Below are 10,119 nucleotides of genomic sequence, written 5' to 3' on the forward strand. Positions count from 1 at the left end.
TAATTATTTTTATCTCTCTCAAATTACTAACTAGATGTTATCTTATTCTATAAACAGATATTTATATAAATTTAATCAACATTTGACTGTGTGTTATTCATATTTATAAAGATTTTATTATTCTTAAATTATTATTTGTTTGTGGTAAAAATTGCAATTTTATTTAATCAATTAAGAATAGTTTTAAGTACTTAAGAAATTTTTAAGTATTTAAGACATTAAAGAACCAATATAAACTATATTAAGATATTTAAAAAAAACGATAAAATGTTAAAATAAAACATTAAATTATTATTAAGCTCAATGTCGAAATATTTGAAATCAGCTGGGACAATCTTCCTTAAGTTTCTTTCTCAAGCTACATTATAATTTTTCAGTTATATTAGAATATTGTCACTCGTTCGGTTTTTTATGTGACAAATACGGTAAACCAGACATCAGATTTACTTTATGAAACTTTCGTAAATTTCAAACGACCGATTTCGAAATATCGTCGCCGAACGTTCGACTTTCGTGAATAGCAAGATGATTTCGTGTTTGAAACGGGCAGCTCTCGCTCATTAATCTAATCGATAAAATCGCAAAGTAATCGATAGCCGCTCGCAGTCACGTCGCAATCGCGGACTCTAATACACACAAACGTCTTTAAGCGTAAGTAACTGTTACTTATGGTGTCGCTTACAACCAGTGGCGTAGAGGATGTGGTCTTGATTGCGTCTTTTCCATATATAGAATGATTCGAAAGGCAAGATCAACTAGCAAGGTTATTAACAACGCGCATAAAATCATGTATTGACTTTTCGATGGTGTGTTCTAATTTCACTAACAGCAACGTATACTAATCAAAGAATTTGAGAGAAATTATTACTTACTGTCTCCTATAAACAGAATAATTTAAATGCGCGTAAATTAGATTTTTTTTGTCCAAAAGACGAAGAACATCTTTTATTGCCTCGTAGAATTATTTTTCCAAAATAATCGCATAATTTACACAAGACTGTACGTTACGATATCGCAATAACCAGCCATCTGGTCGATTATATTATTATTCCCACGACAATATTCAATCTGAGTCAATGAGGCTTCGTGATGTTTCGCAAAAGAAAACACTTCGCCTTTGACACTTTGCGCAATCACAGCGTGATTGTAGAAACGAAGCTCAGAGACGGATATTAACACCCTCGATATTCCCGACAAGAATTCCAAGTCTTCGATTCAGCGCATGCTGATTGATCTTTCGATTGGTTTAATAGTCTGCACTGCGAAATCGGTCGTGATTTCTATCACTTCGCTTGGATATCTACAAATCGTAATTTTATAGTGCGAAAAATGATGTATAATGGGATCAGAAATTGCAATTGGATGTAATATATCCTTTCTCCCTTTACGATTCTTATTTTTAAGACATATTTTTTGTTTGCAATGAAATTCGAAAATATATTTTGAATTACTTCTTAAACACCTTTTTGGCGTGATATATCCATTTTTTTTCCAAAATTGATAATTTTATTATTTTGAAAGGCTAATCTACCCGACAGATTTGTACACTTAAGGATACCCTTTCTTTTGGCGTAAAGAACAACGTTAAAATGAGCGAATAATTTTTAAATATTAACGATAAAAAGACCTGAGTATGCCTTATATCCAAGAGTTTGAAGTTATATTTTTTTAGTTGTGTTAAATTTTTTTGCTTTAATCTCCTTAATCTAAAGTTTCTAGTTTTTGGAATACTATATAAGAAACTTTTTACTTTAATTTTTCTAACAAATGCAAATTAAAAAGAAATAATTTTCCAAAATTTTTGTTTTCTATTTTATTGTGACTTTTTTTAATCAATGAAGATATATTTACTTGTTACCGTGATATTCCTTAATATTTAGCGTTTCGATTAAAAAACAAATTGTTATAATACGTTCATTTTTATGACGATTATATGCAATCAAAATTGTGTCGAGTATGCCGTACTGAGTACGTTGTCCTCATGAGAAACTAAATGGCGTTTAAGTGTTAATATAAGACTTCGCAAGTAAACGATTACTATAAAAGCACAGAATCCCGTTTATTACCGCCACATACAGCATTACGTGTCACTTTTTTATTTAAAAATATTTGAGATTAGAATCTACTCGATCATCGCGGGAAATCGCTTATGGCGGAAATCGATAAGAAGCAAAATGTAAGATTTTCCTGGAAAAGAGAGTATAACGTCTAATTCTGTTGTATCATGTCCGCGAACTGATCCATGCGGCTTTCGATGATTACGTTGTAGCGATGATTAACGAGTGGCTTTCGGTCCGCGTGTATCTCATTAATCGTCCAGCATGCACGGAAGTTAAGAACTTACCGGTCATTACCGGAGGACATAGTAACCAAGTGGCTAATGCGGAATCCTTGAGGTGATTAATGTCGCGGTCGTGCTATTACCCGCTACGATGATGGAGATGCACTCTTGCATGTGCAATGTGGACCTCCGCGCGCGATGGCACACTTTCTTGTTATGAGACTGCATTAGCCACCTCGTTGCTTTATTCCTTTGCCATTATTTGCATAGTTAGAAGGAGATTGAGGATGATACAAGCGCTTGTGAAAATACTAATATCAAGAAATAAATCTTCACCAATAAAGAACTATAACCGTTGTGTATTTATATGTCGCGAATTAAAGATTTATTTGTCAGCGTCGGTGCGAATACTTAAATAATTTTTGAAACGATACTGTTTTTACAGACAGCAAAGAAAAATCAGTTTCGCGTAAATTACTAATTCGTAAAAATACGAATCCGCCGTACGGAATAATAATACAGTAGGACGATTCTGATCGAATCGTGATCGAAGGACGAATGTTTTACTCCTCAATCCACGTCGGACAAGCGGCATTACTTTTGTTTGACTGTTGGCGATCATGGCAACGGAAGTTGAAGAAGCGGCAGCAAGTTTTTGTAGGATTGTTCGACGCATAATAAGTGGAAAGTATTCCTCGAAGCTCGGCCGAAGCTCGATCATTGAATGATTCTGCTCGCGAATGTCACAGGGTCGTTTTGTTGGTCGCGCAGAGAGATCGCATGCAATAAATTTCCGTCGGTGTGAAAATTCCGCGATCCTAGAAGCACGACGGACTATCCACGTGGGCACACGTGATCCTATCGGAAGTCCATTAAGTCTAGTCGGCGTGTGGGCACGCGTATGCTCACCCACGCGCGTGCATTCGCCCGAGCGAGGTGTTCGTGTGCGATCTTCGTCGATTTCGCGATGCTACACAATAATAGTATAAGATAGAAATTAAAGTTAGAGATTTCACACGTTTTTATATTCTTGATAATGCTGCCAAAGGTCAAACTTTCTCTCCAATTAAATTTATTTTAGATAAATAATAAAGTCTTGATATAAACAATTCTACAATGGGAAAAGAGTCTGATTGGATTAACTGAAATTCTGGTTGAAAATTGATAAATGAATTTTCTGATTGAATTGTTATAATTTACTTGATATTATAGTTTTTAATGGACACGTGCAAAACTTGGTAGGTAGTTGAAAATAAAAATACTACATAATATTCATAATATTAATTGTTATATTAAATAGTAACAACGCTTAAATAGTACACGCGGAAAAAGAATCCGATTAGAATAATTGAAATTCTGGTTGAAAATAGATAAATGAGAGTTTTCTGGTTAAATCTGTTGTAATTTATTTAACGTTATAATTTTTAATAGACACATGCAAAACTTTACAGACAGTCGAAAGTAAAAATAATATTCATAATATTGTTATATTAAATACGCACATAAACTACTGTAAATATCTATTATCTTTGAGAATGCAAAACTGCATTATTTAGCAATTATTGAAGAAATTACAACCTATGGTCATCTTTTCCATATTGCTATAATTACCCTACGTATTGTATCATTTCGTGAGTGTCGCTACATTTAAGTTTCATAATATTGAAACATATGTATTCATGCCTCTGTACATTATATCATAATTTTGACATAAATCACATGACTATCTCATCTTGGTTATTCATCGTTCGATTACTACGGGATTTCATGCTTATCGCATTGCAAAGCAAATGCATTTGTTCTGACTGATGCTTTCAATTCTCTCCTCCGTCACTGCGTACTTTGATTAGATGTCAGTTGTATCGTCTATCAGTTTCCGCACTTTGCTCCTCGATAAGACCGTTTTGCACTATTTCGCGCGGCTACTCGCCACCAATGACAACGAACATCGAGTACCGCTCGGCTCAAGGCTTAACGCACTGCTAGATATTAATCGTAGACAGTGAATTATTGACGAATGATCATAACATATCGCGGGCAACGCGTGGATGAAAGGCCAGATTGTTGACGCCCGTTGTTGCGACTGTTTTCTAGGTTCCGACGAAGTCACGTGTCAAATGTGTGCGATTCGGTTGGAATGCGGGCGAATTAATGGTGATAGATTCTTCGGCGATGAGTACACATGTTTGTCCCAATTTTGTACAAACTAGAGAATTTCTAGCTTCGAAAATTCTTGGAATACTTGTCGCGTTACGATCTCGCTATTTGCCGGATTAATCTGTTTTTTTTTCTCCGGCGTTAAACGACATCACCCAGTTTCATCGCGTGTTACGAGAAGATTAAAATCATTGCGTGACTAAATGGATGGTACAGTTTATACAGTAAGAAATAGGTCATAACGATTCTGTAGATTACACGAAAATCTTCGAATTTCCTGACTTGGTAATGTTATGTTTAGTTATTACCCTCAATGAGCGACATTCAGTCGCCTTCGGACAGGTTCCTTACAACTCATAAAGAGTTCGCTGGCCCCTCGGCTTGAGTGTCGCTCAAGCGGTGCATCAGGATGAATCATCCAGGATCGGATTAAGATATTTTGGAGTCTTCGATAGGATAATCACGATGAAATAAAACTATATGTTTAGGTACTTTTGTAAATCACAATCTTAAATTTTAAAGATCAATAAATGTATTCGTTGTTGATTTCATAATTGTATACAGAAAATTTTTTCAAGGAAAATTTGATCAGATAAGCATAGAATTGCATTACGAAATTTGTCCTAGTAGGCGACTAGTGGGCGAGATAGAATAAGGAGAGGACTTACACCAGTATCGCCTCTTTATTCCAACTCTCCTTTATTCTATCACTCCCGTAGAGATGACTGATCCGCACAGTCATTTAGGCTTAGTGAACCCACGAATCCGAGCTCAATAGACTGCCAACATTCACATCCACTTATACGTCATGTATACTCACATGAATACGTTTTTTGTGAGTGATAAACAGTTGAGGAGAATCGAAAGTAAAATACAATCTAATTAAAGAAGAATAAGAAGAATAGGACGTTATATAAATGGAACAAGATGAATAGCGAAAGTTGAAATGTTTTTCATTCATATTCTTTAACTTAAAAAAATTATTCTATTGAATGTAATATGTAAAGTAACGAAGAAAAAAAAATTATATGTTAAGTACATATAATTAACTCAAATTGAGCAAGACAGCGAAAGCTGAAGTATTTTCTATTCATTCTTTAACTTAAAAAAATATTTCTGTTGATTACTATACAGTAAGGCGATAAGTAAAGTGAGAATTATATTATATATATATTAATCCGATCCTGGAATCACCTGGGCGAAGGCTGTTTTATTATGCAAATACGCGGTGGTTTCGCGCGAGCCACGCCACGAGGATACTAAATGCACTTGGTAGATATGCACACGTTGGCAAAGATGCGTTTGTATCGTCAACGAATCGATCGAGAGATTTGAAGCTATATACATCTTGAAAGCAATTTTTAATAAATTGTAAATAATTATGCTAAATTTATATATAATTATTAGCTATTGCTAAAAATTATATATTAAAAGCTTAGTCGGAAGGATTTTCTATTCAAACTAATAATTTGTATTCATTTACATTAACTGCAATGTAATTTATTGAGAAATTATAAAAATATTTGAGCAGTAAATACAAAATTGCTAAGAGCTATTTACTAATAGGATACTGTTTGTATTACGTATAATTTTATTATAACTATCAGATCAATTTCAAAATTTTACATATTCTTAGATTTTATTTTTTAAATTAAAATTATAATTAAAATGAATTTTGAAGAAAAAATTGTAATGCAAAATATGATACAAAATAAATACCTTAAGAATATTTATGTGAATACTGAATAAATATAATGTCTATTATCTTCTCGCGCGCATTTATATTTCGCAATTGAATGAACACTTATCGAAGGTACGCATATCAATAAACTTGGCGAAAGAAGTATCACTAACATGCAGTATTGCATTTAATTATTATTAAAGTTGTCATAGCGGACGGTACATCTTGCGAATGCGTCGAATACAATCCTGAATTATGTACACGTATTTGGGTATCTCGACACGTCGCGATCGTCTACGAGTAACCATAGCCAATAGATATGTGGCATTGCACGTTTTATGGGCATGCCATACCATGAATAATATTAAATGCACTTTGTGAATTCTTAATGTCGATGGCGTAAACCGTCATCCCGTGTCGATCTCGCGGATACTTCGCTTTGACAGATGGAACGCCTTTGATCGATGTATAATAAGGGCTGACATTCTTCGACGAGTTTCTATATACTGAGAACTCGAGGAATGCGAGATAGTTGATAAGTGGCAGAACGTTAAATATAAATAATATTGTAAATATATTTTATTACGTTTGACAGATATATTTACATGATGCCATATAGTAGCATTTTTTGTCTTCTCTCAGTTGACTTTGATTGAAGATTTAAATTTCTAGTGTAGTTCAGGAATTACTTGGGAAACGATCAATTATATCAATACTACTTGTCGACATTAAAGAACACGTACGATTTGATGCTATAATATTTTATAATTTTGTGTATCACACAATAATTTTATTATATTAGAATAAGATCTATTGTTTGCCAAAATATTTTCTTAATTTTAATAATAACGTAGGAAATTGCAATTTAATAAATAGAAAGAATCGAATAAATATTTTTATAAATTCCAATGGAAAAAACTTTATTCGTTGATGTGTCTTCTCAATTGAGCCAAGTAAATTGTTCGATATATAATGAAAACTTCATTGACACTCCATTCAAAAGGCGTCATCAACCCAACGATGTCGAAATTCGCCCTTCGGGGACAGGTTTAAGTGCTAATGCAGCGGTGCTGCCAATTGCATTCGTGCAACAAGTGCACAGCGGCTCTCTCATCACGGATATCATCGTTGCGAATGTCGCTATTCGGTATACTCGTACTCGAATATTGACACATCGTCGATTGGCAGGCGAGACCCATCGAAAGGCAATTTCCGCACTCTTCGGGGCATTGTTGAGTCCCCAGATGACAATGGCGCGCGTGGGCGCCGATGACGGAGTAGTGTTCCTCGGAGGTGTTTAGAAATCGAAGGGGGGCGAGCAGCACTGTACGGGGACCATTGTCTCACCCGTTGCATTAGTGACGAAGCAACTGCGGCAATTCTCGCTTCGATCTGTTGCACAATTCCCGACGAAAAACGCAGGGCATAAAAAGACGCCCAGTTGAGATTCACTGTAGTTCCTTAATGCGAAGGAAGCCACTTTTCGCATCATCGGCACTCGTAACGATAAAACCGCGTTTTTTACGAGGACGTACGAAAAAGTCTGGGTGATCTTCGCGCTTGTTCCACGAAGCCGACTAAGTAATTGCGATAAATTTCATCACAAAATCACAAGCCGACGTCTACCTGCATAAGTTTCGCCGATCACGCTGAGCGAAGTTTTGGGCATCATACACACACACACACACACACACACATATACATATTTACGAGATTAAGTGAATTCAAACAACTGCGATTTAATTCCATTTTTTTCTGATATCTTTTCTCTTAATCTTCTTATACTGCCTGAACTGCAAATGCTCATTTCGGATAAGATAAAGAAGAGAATCGAATGAAACCAAGTAACAAAAATTCAAAAATTATGTTTTGTAATTTTGAATAATTTTATTGAAAAAATATATCTTTTATTTTTATGACATCCCTCTTTTTCTCTCTTCCTCTCTGATATAAATAAATTATCTACTTAATAAATTTTTACGTCGGATATAGTAAAGCTAAACTCTATAAAATTCTCTGAAATGTCTAAATATCTCATTCTGAAAAGTAAAAATTGAATCAGTCTTAAAATAGAGATTTAATGTTCAATCTTTTTAAGAATGAGATTTCACTCTTTAGAATGAGATTTACTCTAAAAGTTTTTAAAGAGTATAAGAGTTAAAGAAAGAACTTTAGTGATAAGAGAGGGTTGATAAGCAACAAAGAACTTCTCTCTCTCCCTCTCTCTTTCTCTTATCAAATAAAATTTTGTTGCAATTTGCTTGGCCTCTTTGGCTCGAATCGACCTACCTCGTAGAATTTCTAGATGGAAATAGTCGATACGTAACGTCCAGCGAGACACTTTATCGCGAGTGACGAGGCTGCGGCCTGCGAGGCTGCCTATCGAGAGAGTCCATCGAGGAGAGAATTAAACGGCGGCAAACCGCGACGATAGTCTATCAATATAGATCAGCATATAGTCGTGATTGCATATTATATCCGTAGCTATCGCCCCTTAACGATCGCGGAATCATTCCGTAGCTCATTGACGAGCACCATTGTCGAGCTCATTGAACGATTCCGCTCTCGTTCCGCCGCGAGGTTTTCCTCGGTGCGGCTTGAAAGCGGACTGGTTTTTGTGGCGCAGCCGCGTGCGCGGATCTCGTTAAATTCCATCTCGTTCTATCGGCGATTGGCGAGCGAGATCTCCGCGGATTCCTGCACCGCTCTACGCGCAACGCCGACGAGTGGTACCTGTATACCTTCTCACCGTTCGTATACCCTTGTGTAGGTATATCGCAGGTGTGGCTTGCGACAGGATGTGTCAACGCTTGTGGAAGCCGGTCACGTAGGTGCGTGCGCCGCGATTGTGGCCAGTGCATTAACCCTGCGAGGATGTAATGAACAAGACGACCTGTCGAAACCTCTTTCTTTCCTCCGGCGATACCTCGGCCTTTCGGGTCCCCGCGAAAGGAGTTACATACGATAAATCTGTCAGGCGATACCGGGATGTTCTTTAACCAACAGAAAGCGTATATATCGCGATCAGTCTAACGCCAGAAATTTGATGAACAACATTTTGTTTGCAAGCTGATTTCGTAATTTGCTTTCGGTTATATTAATCTTTACAGAACGGAAATCTATTTTTTAAATCTTGCAGCTTTTTTTTAAATAAAATTTGTTATAGGTAATTCATTATTTTATCGTATTTCTTGCTTCAAAATATGGCAATGTTTCAGTGCAATATTGGCTTTTCCGTTCCATTTAAAAGTTAATATTTCTGTTTAGAATTGTGCACAATTATTAAAATAATTCTGCGTATAAATATTAAAATAATAAGCAGTTAACGCTTTTTAGGCCTTACGGGTATTATCTTCAAAGACACCAGAAGATTTACGGGTTATCGCCGTGTTTTTATCCATTGCTAATGCTAACGTTTCGTGAACCTCGCCGTTCACTTCATCAGGACGAGAAGCGTATCTGATATTGCACTGGATATTTTTTTACAAAAAATTATAATTACAAAAAATTACAATTAATATTAAAATAATAATATAGTAATTAATATACAATTTTACTTGTCACGTATATAATTTATAATTTAGATCATCATAATGGTAACTATGACGAATATAAGTTCATAGGAAGTCTCTAGTGCGAAGTTCTTGCGCTGCGTTTTAATGAGAACAAAGCTATATATCTAGGTAATTTTTGCACGCCCCCAATTTTTTTATCCGTTAATTTTATAACTTCCCACGCTACACTTCCTGTCTGAGCAAGGAGCAAATTTATAAATCGACGACGAGACTGTTTCGACGACAGTAGCTTATGAATGAAGCCGATCCGTTTATGGGCGCAGACGAGGCGGATCGGACCGCACACTGTCGATCAGAGTTTCCTTTAAATGCCTCCGAGCAAGCAGTTGTAAGATCTACAGTGAGTTTAAGCGACTCGAAGGTGTAAAGGTGCGAAGATTTAAATTGTAAGCTCGCAGAAAGAGAGAGAGGGGGGGGGGGGGGGG

Source organism: Trachymyrmex cornetzi, unplaced genomic scaffold (assembly GCF_001594075.2).
Source record: "Trachymyrmex cornetzi isolate Tcor2-1 unplaced genomic scaffold, Tcor1.1 scaffold127, whole genome shotgun sequence".
Classification (NCBI taxonomy): domain Eukaryota; kingdom Metazoa; phylum Arthropoda; class Insecta; order Hymenoptera; family Formicidae; genus Trachymyrmex; species Trachymyrmex cornetzi.